This window comes from Schistocerca cancellata, chromosome 6 (assembly GCF_023864275.1).
Source record: "Schistocerca cancellata isolate TAMUIC-IGC-003103 chromosome 6, iqSchCanc2.1, whole genome shotgun sequence".
Classification (NCBI taxonomy): Eukaryota; Metazoa; Arthropoda; class Insecta; order Orthoptera; family Acrididae; genus Schistocerca; species Schistocerca cancellata.
The window spans coordinates 589,321,346-589,339,416 of NC_064631.1; the positions used below are offsets into that span (position 1 = coordinate 589,321,346).

The 18,071-nt window shown below is 45.1% G+C and overlaps 1 protein-coding gene across 3 annotated transcripts in view; it reads left to right on the forward strand.

The window, feature by feature from the left end:
• Window positions 1-293: 293 nt before the first annotated feature.
• The window catches only part of LOC126191061 (centrosome-associated protein CEP250-like), a 462,550-nt gene continuing 444,772 nt past the window's right edge, over window positions 294-18,071 (forward strand). For all 3 annotated transcript variants that reach the window (XM_049931777.1, XM_049931775.1, XM_049931778.1), the window contains exon 1: window positions 294-478. The gene's annotated coding sequence lies outside the window, so the exon portion shown is untranslated. The remainder of the gene's footprint in view (window positions 479-18,071) is intronic.

Genomic DNA, 18,071 nt, shown 5'->3' on the forward strand with positions numbered 1-18,071 from the left:
CTGTTACATTTAAATTTTCGTAGGATGTATTCCAGTCACCATTGACTGAAAATAGTGTGAAGGGAAGATTACCGGTGTACCTGAATACAAGAGGCAAATGCTGAATTAAAAGAAGCGAGAAGGGGTGTGGAGGTGCGGAGCAGCAGGAGCGCAGTCGCACAGAGGCTGTGAGGTCCCGTGGCGCTTCGGACACCGGATCTGCCCAGATTGCAACAGCGTCCGCGCCGGAAGGCTATGGTCGGCGGGCCTCGTATCTGTCGCCTGCAGTCTGCGGGCGTCGCGCAGCGCAGCGCGAGGCGACGCAGCTCTCTTAAGTGTGATTGCGGGAGCACGGCCGCCTTCTCTTCGGAACGGCGCCTCCGAGTTACGAGAAGAAGTGCCCGCGTTCTCGCTGCTTCGCCCCTCCTGCACCCTGCAAGGCACCCCTCATGAAACACTTCATTGGCAGGTCGAGGAGCGGCGTCACGCAGATGTAAAGGTGAGTGACGCTCATTACCTTTAAGTCGCGTTTATCTGGCTCCCTCTCTCAGCATTCAGTTTTAGATAACTAGAAGCAAGTTTCTCGTCAGACGTATCCGAAGTCATTGTAGCTCCTTCCCCGTTTGTGTAATGTGACGCTACATTCGTGGACCCACACTGTCGACGGTGGAAAGTCGGAAACGACATTGAGTCTCATGGGATACCTGTTCTTCCGTATCTTGCACGTGTTAGGTGGTGGTGGTGGTGGTGGTGGTGGTGGTGGTGGTGGGGTGGGGGTGGGGTGGGGATGGGGGGGCTGTTGGCCTCAATTTTAGCAGCAGTGCGTCGAGGGCTGCTGGAAAACAGAGAAGCTCACGTGGCAGGAAAACGACGCAGGGCGTTCCACTCTTTTTTGGGGCTGGCAGAACAGATGAGACTTTCGCGGGCTAACTAGCTCGTTTTATTGGACATAACATGTATTTCGCAAGCACTGATTATTTTAAACTCAGCCTGCCCTTTCGTTCATAAGCTCCAGAAAGCTGTAGTTAGTGGTGTTCAGACTTAAGCTGTGTTTCTTGACTTCCAGAATGCCTTGATATTACAGCTCCATATGGCTACTCGGATAGAAAATGCGTGTTTATTGACTATCAGAATAGATCTGCATGTGTACTTGAGACTCTCAAGCAACCAGAACCCAGTCAGTCCTTCTTAATGTAGAGACTTGGTCAGGAACGAAACTGGCGTCGGATGTACCACAAGCAAATATGGCAGGAGCGTTACTGTTCAGCTGCGATTTATTTCACCGCCGCAGTGTCGTAGAAGTAAGTTGACTAGTTAATTTTCATGTTCCTCCAATGTCATGTGTACTTGGTAACAGCATCGGCCATATAATCAATGCGCTTACTTCCTCTTGTATTTAAATTACTGCAGATATATGCTTCCAATTTACGTAAGACCAGTTGAAAATTTGATGGGATTGGTTCAAATGGCTCTGAGCACTATGCGACTTAACTTCTGAGGTCATCAGTCGCCTAGAACTTAGAACTAATTAAACCTAACTAACCTAAGGACATCACACACATCCATGCCCGAGGCAGGATTCGAACCTGCGACCGTAGCGGTCGCTCGGCTCCAGACTGTAGCGCCTAGAATCGCAGGGCCACTCCGGCCGGCGATGGGATTCCGAAACCAGGTCTGCAGTTAAAAATTAGTATATTATACGGCTGAAGTGGGTCTACTAATACAGTTATAAGCAGCCACGGCATTGAGAAATCACCAGAGCCATCGTGACTCAGCCTTCCTATTGTTTCCCTAAATTATTTCAGGCGAACTACAGAATGTTTCTCTCTAAAAGGACGCGGGCTAATTTTTACGACATCGTTAGCCAACATTGTCCATAGTGACCACAGCGTTGACGTCATGTTATTCCATAACCTTCGTTCCTCATTTCACGGTGTTAGGTAATAATTTCACATTTGTGATTGCACACAGAAGAACATAAACCTTTTTTTTTACGTTGCCATTGTACCAGGCCTAAAACCTGATAATGTGAGACTATGTCAGTGTCTACTCTCCTCGACACACGGTACAGTCTCTGGATGCGCCCGAGTTTCTCTTATTGCGCTACATATATCATGGTGGATGTAATATGTCCCTCACTCGTACAGGAACGTCGGTTCCCGGTATTATTGGGGCATGACTCTTCGCAGTGTATAGCAACTGTCATTCAACAACATACACCATTTGAATTTTTTTTGGCATTTCTTTAATACTTTCGCGCTATTTTCATTCCTGTAGATGATGTCACGAATCATACATCCAGATATGTGTCAGATCGGATTTTTTTTTTTTTTTTGGGGGGGGGGGGGTATTTATGGGCGCTCAACGGCGCATCGCCTTTACTAAATTGCATTCGTTCCTACTGATATTCGTAATGTAAAACAGGTAAGAGTAAGTCTTACACGACTGCACTTACTTCCTTCCCATCTCACTCATAGTCACCCTCACAACCATACTATCCTATGTTCTGTAACGTGATGTAAGAATTGTCAGATGTTCTAAAACTGGCAATGGGAATTCAAGAAATATAAGAGCAAAGCGAAAATAATTACACTGGGAAAAGTGACTGGCCGATCACTTATGAAAACGTGGATGAGCCAGCCGTCTTGATAACATATTAAAAGCTTCTCCCCAAAATCTTAGAGAAGAAGTTGGACATTTCATAAGATCTTTAAAGGCGTACCACATTCAGCTAGCCAAAATAGAGGTCAAATCTGTCGGTGAATCTGCTGCTTCGCTGTTGTCTGCAGATGAAACACAGTCTACTAAAATGTAGTACACCGTGATCCGTATGTCACAAGCGCCACACATTGGAGGGTCCTCTAGCCGGAGTAGGGAGCCATGCGTCATAGGGGTGTGTCCTTTGTTAAAACGATTAAGAAAGGCATCACCCCCAGTGCGTGGCTGGAAGGAGGTACGCCAGGCCGGGTTGTTGACTTTACAAGATGCAGCTTACTTCCTTATCACTTCCAGCCTTTCTTCGTCCCACCTACGCCTGACTCTGTACCTTAACTGTGATATGATAGTGAGTAGGGGCACGGCACACTGAACTATCTGGTTATCGTAGCATGTCCCCTTGGCACCTACACCCGCCATTTCATTTCACTTCATACCCATGTGTCCTGGCAACCAGCAGAAAGACACCTCCTTTCCCATTCTTCCCAGTCTTTGTAGGTCGAAAAGTGTATACTGCGTAGCCTGTACAACTTGCTGGGCGCAACTGTTCCAGAGAGTTAAGGGCACTCGCGAAGTCGGAACAGACGAGGCATTTAGCTGTCACAGCATATCTCATCTGCTCCAAAGTCCTCAAGTTCGCGTCTAATTCTGCAGCGAAGACCGTGAACTCTTAAAGCAAACGGATCTGAGGACGCGTTCGGGAGAAACAACAGAGCAACCATGGACTTCCCCCGTCTAGACCCATCCGCGGGAACAGCTATACAGTTGTGGTGCTCATTCGAAATGTAAAATATCTGTTTTTAGAAAAGATGCAGGAGTGCAGCCTTTCCTGCACTGCATTAAATCTAAAATTATTCCGGGCCTCTGAAGTAACCAGAGTTGCAGTTGATTCAAACACTGGGTTTGGGTTTGTACTTCCCTCGCTCCAAGTGACTCCAGCACATGCTTCACGCGGATTCCAAAAGGCCCTTTTCCTCGTCGACGATTGGAGGAAAGGTGTTCCACAGATCGACAAGCAACGTTTTGGCACGCTGGTGATTAGGGTGCAACGAGGATCTTAGATGCTTCATGCACCACCAGGAGTTGCTGCCGAATGATGAGTGGCGGCTCCCCAAGCCTCAGCACAGAGACTGTACGTGGAGCTGGTCCTGTAAGCACTCTTCGCTAGACTGATCCCCTCATGGTGTACAGCACCAGTGATCTTCATGGGAAGAAAGTATTGCTAATCCGTACACTGTGCACCCATACTCTAGCCGTGATCGCACGAAAGCCCTATAAAATTTTCCGCTACACAAGACCTGCGGCCAAGACACTTCAAGACGTTAAGTACTTTTTGGTCGTTGCCTTTAGGAGCTTTAGTCGTGGTAACCACGACAGTTTAGAGCCCCAAAAGCCTCACCGCGTCCTTAAAATCTAAAATGGTGTTCCTCATGCGCGAGTCAGGTAAATTAAAAATACGACGAGAACGATTAAAATTAACACACATACACTTATGTGCGGAAATGTAAAACCTGCCCACTCCTCCAACCTCTTCACTGCAAGTTGAAACTGGTGAGTCGCTATTGCAATGTTGGGGGAGGAACAGCAATCTACAAAATCGTCCATAAATAAGGAGCATTGCAAAGGGCTCCTTACAGTCGACGTTACACTGTTAATGGCTATGGAAACCAGAACAACACTGAAAAAACTTCCCTGGGGAACACAATTCTCCTGCTCAAAACTATCTGACAGCCCGTCACCAACTTGGTACTGAAAAAAGCATTGCAACTAGAAGACCCGAATTAATATGGGAAGATGCCACAAAAGACCCATTGTTGGAGTTCTCCGAGAATATTGTGCCTGCAAGTAATGTCGTACGCCTTATTGATGTAAAAAGCTATCCCTATACAATGCTATTTACGGGAAAACCTGTTGGATAGTAGCCTCTAGCAGGGCTTTGTTTCGACAATGGGCGGATATCCCATGAACCCTCATTGAGAGCACATAAGTAGGAGCCTGGTCTCTAACATGAAGACCAGTCGACGGTTGATCACTCACTCCTAGTTGTTTCCTACATAGCTCGTTAACACAATTTGGTCGTGACTGCGCGCAGTATCAGACAGTGTCGAATCCAAATCCAACATGGGGAAAAGGCAGTAGTATGATTCAGAATTGTTGGATCCGAAGTCCAACTCATTCGTCTCCAGGGTTGCACGGTAGTGGTGGAATGCTGGGTCCTGGACGACAGTGGCAGTAGCTGTCGCAAAATGCTGTCTGTTTGAGCCATGCCTGTGAGTGTTCTCTGCGTTTACAGAAATCCCCCTGATGGTTTCCCATGCCTTCGTAGGGAAAGTAGAGCGATGGACAGAGTCCAGGAACGCTTGGCATGACCTTTTATTGCTCTCTACGATTATGTGTCACTACTCGACAGGCTGCCTTCTAAGATGAGTTGAGGATTTCGGGATGGATAAGTCGGCAGCATAGTGGCTCGCTCGTGTGATATGATCCATCTATTCCTGGGCACTGTCTCTGTGTTCAAACAGCTGGCGGAACAGCGTCCAATTAGCTCTGCTAAGCATACACCCGGGCATCTTCCTTTCAAGGATTGCTCCGTCTGGTAGATAAATTCAGAGTTGGGAAGTGCTCACTAGAATGAAGGTCATCGGTAACTTTCCACTGAGCCGAAGCTGCCAAGGTTGGGGAGTAGAAAGAGAGATCGATGGCTGAGGATTACCCAGTAGCAGCGTTGAAATGAGTGGGGTTGCCCACGATGAGGATGCACGTCTCATGAGACATGATGAGGTTCCCTAACATTTGATCACTGGGACAAGCAGAGTGTGAGCTCTATAATACATGATGGGCACTGAAGTCTCCCAGTCGGAGAAGCAGTCAGGGAGTTGCTCTATAAGATATGTGACAGCCTCAGAATCTACCACTTCCTGTGGTGGTAAATAAAGTGCAGAAGATGAAGATGTACATGAAGGTCAACCGCAACTGCTTGCAGGTCAGTAACCAGCGAAAGAGCGGAGGAGTGCTGTGTGTTATTGACAGACACAGCTGCACTTCCCATAGCTGTTCCCCCAGTCAGGTCATCATTGCGGTGGAAGGTATAGCCCCATAGCACAGAAGACTTGTAAACACAAACACAGGAGGCGTCTTGCACAAGGAATTTCAGTTCCTCTACAAGTGCCGAGAACCCTTTGATGTTCCGCTGTCGTCTGGGTATTATTTATTGGAGCGGTTTTTCTTTCACCATGTCTTTCTGGCAGGGTGGGGATCCAGAACATATGGAGACTTAGTCTGAGGGCTAGATGGTTGTTCTAAGCATAGTTCATATACCGATTCGTTAGAACCGTCAGACATAATGAGGTGCACAAGGTCTGATGGTTTACGTCCAGTCTTCTTCCGTGGTTGATGCGTCCCATGTGATTTTGTTTGTGAGAGGAGGCTTTGTGGGAATGACCGCGATAGTGGTAATGGAAACGTTGAGCTATTTACTGGAGTCTGCCTTTTGAGGTGCCGGAAGCACTTCACTGTTGACTTCCATGGTCTTTTCTGAAGTTGGGGCTCTGGAATAACAGCACCTTTACAACTGCAATGACAAACGCAATTAGTAGTGCTGGCACTACCAACCTCAATTTATGTAGAGCCATTGGTTTTCGCAGTAGACTTTTTAAGAGCTGTGCTGGCACTACCAACCTCCATTTATGTAGAGCCATTGGTATTCGCAGTAGACTTTTTAAGAGCTGAAGCGAATGACGTGGCGAACGTGGAAGGCTGCATGCCGATATAGATCTTTTTGGCCTCTCTATGCAGGATACGCCTCTTTGTTTTGAGCTCCCTATATCTTAGTTTCTTCAAGGTAGACGCTGCAGCGTATACTCCAGACAGCGTGATCCCTAGAGCAATTAACACACCTCAGGGGAAATAAACAAATGATGCTTTCTTGGGCGGCTTTACCACAATTGCCACGAGCTTACACGCTAGAGTGGTGTGCTCCAAGCGTTGGCATTTAATACTGCCTCTTGAGATGGGGAGGTAAGGCCCCAAATTAAAGCAAAGGAAACCTGCTTTGATGTGCTCGGTATGTATTGTGATACTGAATATACGAATAAAGGAGTCTGATTTGATCAGTTCGCCATCTAACCGTTTCATTATATTTGTCATTTCAGTGACAGATTCTTGATGCCACTCATCTTTCAGTTCCTCTTTGGGAATCTCTACATGACACACCTCTGCTGTGGTACAAAGTGTTTCCGTTTCGACTGCGAACTCCTCGAGCCATTTAGCTGTCTGGAGTTTCGTTGCTTGCTGGGAAATTTCAACCAACGGTGTCCCTTTTCTAAGTCGTTTGACTGATTTCAAAGTGCCAGCAATAATCTCTAAATCTTTTTTTGAATGCAGATCGGTGTTACTTTCCCAAAGCTACCCTCCATCGTTTTAACTATTTAGCAAGCATACGTGCTATGACTATAAATGAAAGTACTTTGAATAATCCTTGTGTCAGAAAGACAGGCTACACGAGCCCTCTTGTTAGTTGGGCGTTGATATCCACCAGTGGTGGTTGATAGGATAAGTTCGTGGGTTCTATCTCGGTCCCTTGAGCAGCTTAGGGGAACAACGGTCAACCCAGAGCGCTCAGCATGCGCGAGTAAGCATTATACAGGGACAGAACATCTTGCATACTTACAAACTCAATTACAAAAAAACGTAAAGCAGATATGCATTTAATTCTAAGGACAGTATGAAGAACAACGATTAGATTTTATGTTTACATAGTTTTAAAAATATTGGGCAGAGGGCGTCCCTTATTCTCAATACACTCCGCTCATCGATCTCGGAAGTTTCGTTGAGCTCTTCCCAGCGTATCGACGGGAATGTTGGCGACAGCTTGACGAATGTCGTTCATCAGGTATGCGAGAGTCAAGGACGATCGTTGTAAACAAGTGATTTTCGACAGCCCCATAAACAATAGTGAGGGGGGAGGGGCTAAATAAGTGCAGACCGCCCTTAAACGAGATCCGTCCTGGTAAGTGATACCGTAAAACAGCCATTGACCCAAGCGCTGTGTATGCCGTCGCATCGTCCTGCTGAAACCGTACATCTCCCATGTCCATCTCATTGAGTGTTGGCAGGAAAAACTCCTGAAGCATGTTGGCATAACGGCAGTCAGGAGTCCTCGACACTACCCGTTCGTTTTCTTCAAGAACCATGGACCACTTATTCCAACTCGCGATAGTGCACACCAAACAGTTACGCGTTGGGAATGTAGCGGACGATGACGAAGCTGTCTGGTGGTATCATGGCTCCAATAGTTCATGATATGCTTATTTACAGATCCCGAAAGATGGAACTGAGTCTCATCACTGAAGAAAACAAATGGGTTGTGAGGCATGACAAGAAGCGCCTCACATGGAGTATGTCGAGAAACAAAACCGCGTGGATTAAGTTCCTGTACACCAACGACCTTGTCGCGTTGGTAACACCGATTCCCGCCCGATCACCGAAGTTATGCAACTCTCGGTGAATACTTGGATGGGTGAGCATCCCAGGAAATCCGGGTGCCGTTGGCTGACGGACACGCACTTCGCCGAAGTGGCGTCCACTTGAAAGATTTGCATCGCGCTGGTGTGCTACAATGACATTATTATTATTAGTTCCTGTACCACAGCTAATTTGCAGGGATGAAATTTTAGTACATCATGAAGGCTTTGCCTCACAGAACGAACAGACAACGCACCAGTAGGATCATGTTTGCAGATGAAGTGCTGAGTGAATCTCAGATCAGAAAGTCTTATCATGTCAGTGTTTTGTGTTACCTTGCTATTCGTGGAAACCCAGATTCTATTTTTTTCAGATCATCAAAGTTGTTTACCCATGAAACAATCGATTGCCGGCCAGGAACACGACCACGGGGAGTAATATTGAAATGGGTATACAATGTTCGTTACATGGCGGTGACTGAGCAACCGTTAGAAAAGTGTGTCCCGACAGAGAACATTGGCTTTACCTTCGTCCGCTGCGTGGTGCTAACTAAACAAATCGGAATTATGACTTTTCACTCCGCCCTGTCGCTCTAATGTGCCTACCTTATCCTCGGAGCAACCGTCGCTCCAGGGCCTGAAATTCAAATAAGCAAGTTGCTCTGCCCCAACCTGTGTAACTGAAGTGCGGCAGATTCCTCAGAGATTGCGCATATCGACTGTTCCGCCTCAGCAGCCATGCGTCTGACGAGAGCATACCTTGAGGTTGAGGGAGGGGATTTATGTAGAGGTTGTCACCGTCCTCATGATCTGGACGATTTAGCCAAAATCCCCGGTCCCATGAGACACAACGTTCCGCCACCGCATTGCACGGTGTTCACTGAAACATGCCCAGCGCTTACGGTGACAGTGGACTGGCGACGCTAACCAGCCCCCAGCTCAGGAAACCCGGGTTCGCCAAGCCCGTGGCATCCAAACGAAGGCTGAGCTTGCTGAGGTACTCGCCATTTAGAATGAGACAGGGGGGGCTTTATTGAAAATACCACGGACGCGGCGAGCATTACCATCTTCCCCCCGCACCCCTCCCATATATGAATTAATATGATGTAATAGATAGAGGTGTTTTATTGCATGCAGGGCTGTTTTTCGATAGTAACAAGCTTTCAGCGGATGTACAGTGCGACAGTGAGTCGCTCTTCGCTGCCACAACCTCCTTTCACGCTAATACTGTGCGCGACCCGCGTAAATCACAGCGCGCCGCAGTGCTGATTAATTTTCGTTGTTTTGTGGCGCCACTGTTTGCGCATCGCGACAATTTGTCATCTGACGCAACAGGAATGATAAACAAGCCCGCCTGATTTATCCCTCCGTCAGATTGTGATTTTTTTTTTTTTATCCGGGTAGGGCGAGCGACAGAGCACGGCGCTGGAGCTGCCAGCCGCGGCAGATAGGCAAGTGTCACAGCCGCTTAAGGCGGGCACGGCTCCGGAAATCGCGAACTAGCTTCCAGCTGATTGCTGCAAAAACCAGCGACAAGCCCTTTCCGGCTTTTTCTCCTTCTCTAGAGTGTACGAACAGGTATGAGTGACTGTAAGAGGATTGTGCTGTTTACTTAATATTAATTGAAAAACTAGCTGAAACACTTGAACGAATCGGAGTCATGCCATGGTACATCACCTGTGACTCATTGCCTTGAAGTTGTTGGGAATCGAATGGTTACAGCTTTTAACTGTTGCCAGAATTAAGGCCGGCCGGGATGGCGGAGCGGTTCTAGGCGCTACAGTCTGGAACCGCACGATCGCTACGGTCGTAGGTTCAAATCCTGCCTCGGTCATGGATGTGTGTGATGTCCTTAGGTTAGTTAGGTTTAAGTAGTTCTACGTTCTAGGGGACTGATGACCTGAGATGTTAAGTCCCATAGTGCTCAGAGCCATTTGAACCATCTTTTTTGTCCCAAATGTTAAAGTGGATGATGGTGGAGTATGTTTCACAGAGCAGCCTGCTCTATTGGCAAAGGGAGTTCTAAAGTTCATGCAAATGCTTTCCAAACCATATATGTAGGGGTCTTAGATAGTGAAACTTGGCATTTTCACTGGTACGGAAATATACACTGAGGAGCCAAAGAAACTGATTCACCTGCCTAATATCGTGTTGGGTCCCCGCGAGCACGCAGAAGTGCCGCAACGCGAAGTGGCATGGACTGGAATAATTTCTGAAGTAGTGCTGGAGGAAACAGACACCATGAACCCTGCAGGGCTGTCCATAAATTCGTAAGAGTACAAGAGGGTAGAGATCTCTTCCGAACAGCACGTTGCTGTGCTCAATGATGTTCATGTCTGGGGAGTTTGGTGGCCAGAGAAAGTGTTTAAGTTCAGAACAGTGTTCCTGGAGCCACTCTGAAGCAATTCTGGACTTGTGGTATGTTGCACTTTCCTGCTGGAATTACCCATGTCCGTCGGAATGCACAATGGGCATGAATGCATGCAGGTAATCAGACGGGATGCCTACGTACATGTCACCTGTCAAAGTCATATCTAGACGTATCACAGGTCCCATATCACTCCAACTACACCATTACAGAGCGTACACCAGCTTGAGAAGTCGCCTGCTGACATACAGGGTCGATGGATTCATGTGGTTGTTCCATACCTGAACACATGCATCTGCTAGATACAATTAGAAACGAGACTCGTCCGACCAGGCGGCATGTTTCCAGTCATCAACAGTCCAATGTCGGTGCTGACGTGCCCAGGCGAGGCTTAAAGCTTTGTGTCGTGCAGTGATCAAGGGTACACGAGTGGGCCTTCGGCTCCGAGAGCCCATATCGATGATGTTTCGTTGAATGGTTTACACACTGACACTTATTGATGACCCAGCATTTAAATATGCAGCAATTTGCGGAAGAGTTGGACTTCTGTCACGTTTAACGACTCTCTTCAGTCGTCGTTGGTCCCGTTCTTGTTGGATCTTTTTCCGGCTGCAGCGATGTCGGAGATTTGATGTTTTACCGTACTGATACTCGCGGTACACTCCTGAAATGGTCGTACTGTAAAATCCTCACTTCATCGCTACCTCGGAGATGCTGTGTCCCATCGCTCTTGCACCGACTGCAACACCACGTTCAAACCCACTTAAATCTTGATAACCTGCCATTGTATCAGCAGTAACCGATGTAACAACGGCGCCAGCCACTTGCTGTCTTATATAGGCCTTACCGACCGCAGCGCCATATTCTGCTTCTCTTTATTTGAATATGTATGCCTATACCAGTTTCTTTGGCACTTCATTGTATATGCTCCAGAGGAGCATAAAACCAAGGAGCTCTCGTAACTGTTAATAATAAATTTATTTTTTCTGACCTAATGCATTACCCGGTTTCCACTGTTCGTCAGCTTACCACTACACACTCTTCTGTGATTCTTTTGACTGATGTGACGTTCTGTATGATCGGATCTGTGTCCTGTGTGCAGTAATTAGTTGAGATAGCGCCCTAGCGTCACTTTAGCTCTGTTCGGAGTTCCATCCTGATTGATCACATTCCGAAGACAAGATCAGCACACATTACATTTGTTTCATTGTGGTCTCAATGATCACAATACTGCGCATTTGTCCTCAATTCTGCTGTCCTGCATGAACAACAGCCACGGGAGTCTCGGCCTTTACGTTCTAATTTACTCCCAGTCCTCCCATATATCTCAAGTTTTTGCACAAGACGTCCCGTTTTGAAAGCATTCAACTATGGGATACCCTCACTCGTCAAATGCTTTACAAGTTATCCAGTTTTTACAATGTTCTGAAACAATACACCCACTAATTGTATTAATTTCACGGAAATGGAAGGAATCGGTTCAGTGGGGGAGAGGGGGGGGTGAAATCAGTTAAATGCGATTAAATCTATTCAGTGATGAAAAACACTGAATGTAGGAATATTCTGTGACAGCGTTTTTGGACGTAGTTGTATTTACCAGATTTCATACCCATTGATTTTATTCATGTCATTTAACTTAACTTAAACTGATTCACTGGTCATATGTCCTGATGACAGGATAAGCTCCATGAAATTCGTTCCCCAAATTGTACTGTTCCCAAAGCCATGGGAGAACCTTTGGTTTTAATGATGACAATTAACACAGGCCAACGATCGAAAATGTTTTTGCTGAAAATACCTTATTCTTATTTTCTTAGGGTGGGAAATCCAAATATGTTACTTAAAAAACTGCATCACCTACCATTTCTTCACATTTTACTTTTAAATTTATTAAATTAAGCGATTTTTTGAAGAATTTAACAGCTTTTATGTAGTTAAAATAATTTAAATAGGAGGTGTAATGAATGTAGATGACGTTGGTAGGACTGCTGAAAAACATTTTCTGGCTAAAAAAAGTCGATTCTGTTTTTGTGTTAACAGATGGTGTTTTGTTTACTGTCAACCTAACCTCACTTTCCCGTTTCCTGTGCATGTGCTCAGCACAATGCCTAATCGTGGTTGTAAAAACTCTGCTGACAGTGTTTGCTTTATTTGTGGTGAATTTGTGATTAAAAAACACCAAAGAAACATTACAGATTTTGTGAAAAATGTTTATCTATCATCGTTTGGATTTAAACTTGTTGATCACGATAAATCTTGGGCGCTGCTTAAGATAGGTTATGTGTGTGTTGAAGATCTGAGAAAATGGTCCAGTAAGGAGAAAAAAGCCTTTAGATTTGCTGTTCCTATGATATGGGGGGAGCCAAGAAATCATTCCGATTATTGCTACTTTTGTAGTGTTGATATTACTGGTCATAATTCGAAAAACAAGAAGGTAATAAGCTACCCTAACCTTCCGTCCGTTATCCGACCAGTAGGGCATGGTGTAGATTTGCCGGTTCCTGAATTACCAGATGATTTAAATTCTGTTCCAACAGAAATATTTTCTGATGTACAATCTGATTTAGATGAACCGGATGATGATGAATTCCATTGCAATTCAGAAAGTCTAGAGCCGAAATTGTTTACTCCTACCGAGCTTAACGATTTGGTTAGGGATTTGGGCTTAACGAAAACAAAAGCTGAATTGCTTGGCTCTAGATTAAAAGAAAAGAACTTACGGGCAGTTGGAACCAACATATATATATATACATGTATAGAAAGAGAGAGCAGTAATTTACCAAGTTTTTTCAACAAGAAGGTGATTTAGTGTACTGCTCAGACATTCCCGGTTTGATGAATGAGTTTGGTATTGAATACAAAAAGGAAGATTGGAGGCGGTTTATTGATTCATCCAAAACTATAGTTCAATTCTATTATCTTGGCGGTTCGCGCATGCCCGCCCAGACGCGGGAGATTGCTGCGTTGCCAGTTGTACGCGCCAAGAGGAGCAGCGCCGTAGTATAGTTCGCAAACTTACGTTTAGAGGGGAGCGCGCAGTTTATGAAGTAAAGCCACCACGGCCGCATTAACCCTTTCGCTGCTACAGAGACGTGCTCCCCGCATTCCGCGATGTGCGCGATTTTGTCATCATTGCACTGTTCGCCTGTGCAGACACATGGTGTTTCGACTGCTTTGACACACTTTAACATTCGATTTCACAAAAACTATTTGGCCCAAACATTTTTTTTTACACACCATCTTTACTGATACCTTCCCCCCATAAATGACTTAATTTTGTTTCGATGTTCAACGCAGTTATTGTGCAGCATTAGATGTAGTAAACCATTGCACGAAATTTTGAAGAGTTTACAGAGGTAAAAGTCCATAGCGTATACTTTCCGTATGGTCGATTTTAGTTGCCACTAGAAACTTCAAAAAATTACATTTAAACGAATAAAATTCATGAAGTAAGACACTTCAATATTGTTTTTAAAATAAAGAAGGTATTAAGCACTGATCAAGGTTTGAACTCAGAACCTACCGCTTAGCAGCCATACACTTTAACCATTACGCTAACACAGCTCGTCATTCAATGAATCCCCCAGAGGACTTTAAAACATCACGCAAAATACCGACAAACACAGTTGGTATGGCCGGCCGGAGTGGCCGAGCGGTTAAAGGCGCTAAGTCTGGAACCGCACGACCGCTACGGTCGCAGGTTCGAATCCTGCCTCGGGCATGGATGTGTGTGATGTCCTTAGGTTAGTTAGGTTTAAGTAGTTCTAAGTTCTAGGGGACTTATGACCACAGCAGTTGAGTCCCATAGTGCTCAGAGCCATTTGAACAGTTGGTATGATTATGAATTACTCACGTTTCGTCGAAGTACAATAAGAAATAAACAATTACCGTTGATCTTTATTGCGAAAAAGCGGTTAGTGAGAATGATACAAACACCTTTCCTTGCTATCGCCTGAATTAGGGGGCTTATTAATTAATTAATAGAATATGGAGCAATTGCTATAAAGAATGCTTTTTTCCAAACTTTCTATAAAAGAAAGTCTGCTATCAAGACATTGCTTTTGTTCAATTACTTTATTTATGACTGAACGTTTCTAAAAGTGAAGACACTCGTCCGTGCTCTGCACTGCAATCGAGCTCTGGCAACATCGTTCTCTGTTCATTGGCTGACTGTGTTTTGTGACGTCAGATGCGCAGAACGAACCTAAACTCGGCCGCCGTCATAAATGACGCGCACTTTAGTGATGGAAAAACGCTATCAAGGCCGCTGGAACACCAACATGTTGGTCACTTCACCGAAAAGTTCAGTAAGCGACTCATCGTAGAAAAAGCTACACAAGAAGCTTCCAATTAAAAAAAAAGAAAGAAAATACAAATTCCAGCTGACAAGTGAAACCTCTATTAACACATATCATTGTTTTAAGTAGCTTACTGTAAATACAAACCATGCTGTAACAAAACGTTTCATTGATTTCCCCGTTTACCATATAGCGTAGGATTTTTATAGTATATAATAAAAAGCATATTGCTCGAAAACTATGGGTGATACAAAAAACCAAGGTTAGATTTGGATTCAGCTCATAAAATATATAAAAATCAGCTATCAAAGTAAAAACAGTTTGTCAAAAAAAATTTCCCATTGGCCTGTGTACTGGAAGCAAACATCAGTGACAATGACCTGTTGAGTCGGGTCGAATGGTTAAGACGACTGTTTGGAAAAGTGAGAGCTGAGTTCAGTCTCCATTTATCACGACATAATGTAGGTGCTGCCTAATAGCTGTTGCAGCTGGAGTGCCCGCCCTGCTGTCCCGGCCTCGCGCTGCGGGCAGGAGTGGTCAAGTTGCTCGCGCTTACGCAGAACGCGTGCCGTGGGCCTACATGACGGGTAGCCCAGCTGCACCTGCCAACGACCTGACGTGTTCTCCCCAACGACTACGCTCCATGGGGCAGAGTTGGAACAGGCTAAGCGACAATGAATGCAAGGAGTACGGTAAAAGATAAGAATAAAACACGTTTCGAACTGGTGTTTGGGTAAAAACACAAGACAAGAAACAGTAAATACTCTTATACCTACAAGTTAAGAGACCTTCAAGATTCCCAGAGACACTTGAGAGACGGAGATGATATTTCACAAAGTTCCTGATCGCCAGCCTTTGTGCCATTGTCCTGGTAAAAATTTCAAACCTCGATTCTGTTCTTTTCGTGTTTTCGCACGATCTCGATTCCCTTCCATACAATACTCTGTGTTCCTCTAACTGAGGGCTGTGCTTCATGCTAACAGTCTTTCCTTCGCAAGGAATGCTCTCTTTGGCTGCGTGAGACTTTGTCTTGTGCCTCCTTGCTTTGTCCGTTTACCGTTATTTAGTTTTAGGGGCATATGAATTCCTTTACCTCGTCTATTACGACGCCCCAATTCTGATGTTAAGTTCAGTTTATGCTCCACATTAATAATTTTGCCTTTCTTTCGTTTACTGTCAGTACATTTTCCGGACTCAGCAGCCTGTAATTCTTCCTAACTTTCACGGAGGATGTCTGTGTCGTTGGCTGATATCCTTTCATCTTGAATTTAAATCTCACGTTTGATCTTTCTTTTTGTTTATTTTATTGCTTATTCTAAATGCATGTTGAACTGTACCGAACAAAGAATGCATCCTTACCTTAGCCCTTTTTAATTTGAGCACTTCTATCTGCCTTTTGTGTTCTTTTTGTTATACTTCCATAAAAACTTTCGTCCCCTAACACATACATCTTTAGAAGTCAAATACCACTTTTCAGAGATTTACATTTTAAAGTGTTTTAATATAAAGAAACATTTTCATAAAAATTTTCATCCCCTAATTCTAATTCTAAGTCGTCCCCTTACGGGTTGAATTTCCATAAAACACTGAAACAAGTATTTTTTAATTTTATCCGAGAAGTCAAATAACAATTTTCATAGATGTAGCTGTAGAAATAACAGGAATCCGGTGAAACATCGAATCTCCGACATCGCTGCGGCCGGGAAAAGATCCTGCAAGAACGGGACCAACGACGACTGAAGAGAATTGTTCAACGTGACAATGTTGAACCCTTCCGCAAATTGTTGCAGATTTCAATACTGGGCCATCAACAAGTGTGAGCGTGCGAACCATTCAACGAAACGTCATCGATATGGGGTTTTGGAGCCGAAGGCCCATTCGTGTACCCTTGATGAGCGCACGACACGAAACTTTACGCCTCGCCTGGACCCGTCAGCACCTCGACATTGGACTGTTGATGACTGGAAACGTGTTGCCTCGTCGGACGAGTCTCGTTTTAAATTGTATCGAGTGGATGGACGTGTACGGGTACGGAGACAACCTCATGAATCCAACGGACCCTGCTTGTCAGTAGGGAACTTTTCAAGCTGGTGGAGGCTCTGGGCGTGTGCAGTTGGAGTGATATGGGAACCCTGATACGTCTAGATACGAGTCTGACAGGTGACTCGTACGTAAGCATCCAGTCTGATCACCTGCAACCATTCACGTCGATTGTGCATTCCGTCGGACTTGGACAATTCTAGCAGGACAGTGCGCCACCCCACACTTCCATAGTGACTCCACGAACACTCTTCTGAATTTAAACACTTCTGTTGGCCACCAAACTCCACAATACGAACATTATTGAGGATATCCGGGATGCCTTGCAACGCGCTGTTCCGAAGAGATCTTCTCTCCGTCGTACTCTTACGGATTTATGGACAGACCTGCAGAATCCATGGTGTCAGTTGCCTCCACAACTACTTCAGACATTAGTCCAGTCAATGCCATGTCGTGTTGCAGCACTTCCGCTTGCTCGCGGGGGCGCTACACGATATTAGGCGGGTGTACCATTTTCTTTGGCTCTTTAGTGTGTACGCAATCCTTATGCGGCAACACTGAAGTGTTGCTGTCCAGCGCCATCTGTCGGGCAGTTTTTGCACTCATTTTTCGTTTCAGTAAAACGCCATGCCATTTCAGGCATGTGTGTCAGTTTTTACCTCTCTACCTACATTATTCCGTGTATTTGCACATCTTCAAATGGTAACAGACTTCTGAGTCACCCTGTACAACATGAACAGCACGCTACCCTGGCGCACTCCTGAAGTTAATTCTACATCTATCGATGACTCTCCGTCCGAGACAACATGCCATGTCTTCTCTGGTTGGAAATGCTCAATCCAGTTACAAATTTCAGCCGAGACCCCACATCTATTATCTTCTCTATCCATTATAGCCCATATCTGTTTTAAGCGTGTGTCTGGTACTGAGTGAAGTGGTTTTCGGAAGCCAATATATACTGTGCTTACCTGACTGCCTTGCTCCATGGGTTTCAGTATGTCATGTGAGAAAATTGTCGATAATGAGACAGTACATTCATTAATGGAAGTGGTAAACTGCAATACCTTGTTATTTGAGTGGTCCATAACCATCACATTACATCTTCTACAGCAAGAGAATGTTTTTTCATATAATTTTTTTTCCTATATCAGCCAACTGTGGAAACGTCTTGATTTTTCGTAAGTCTTACTTTCACTAACAAGTAGCGCA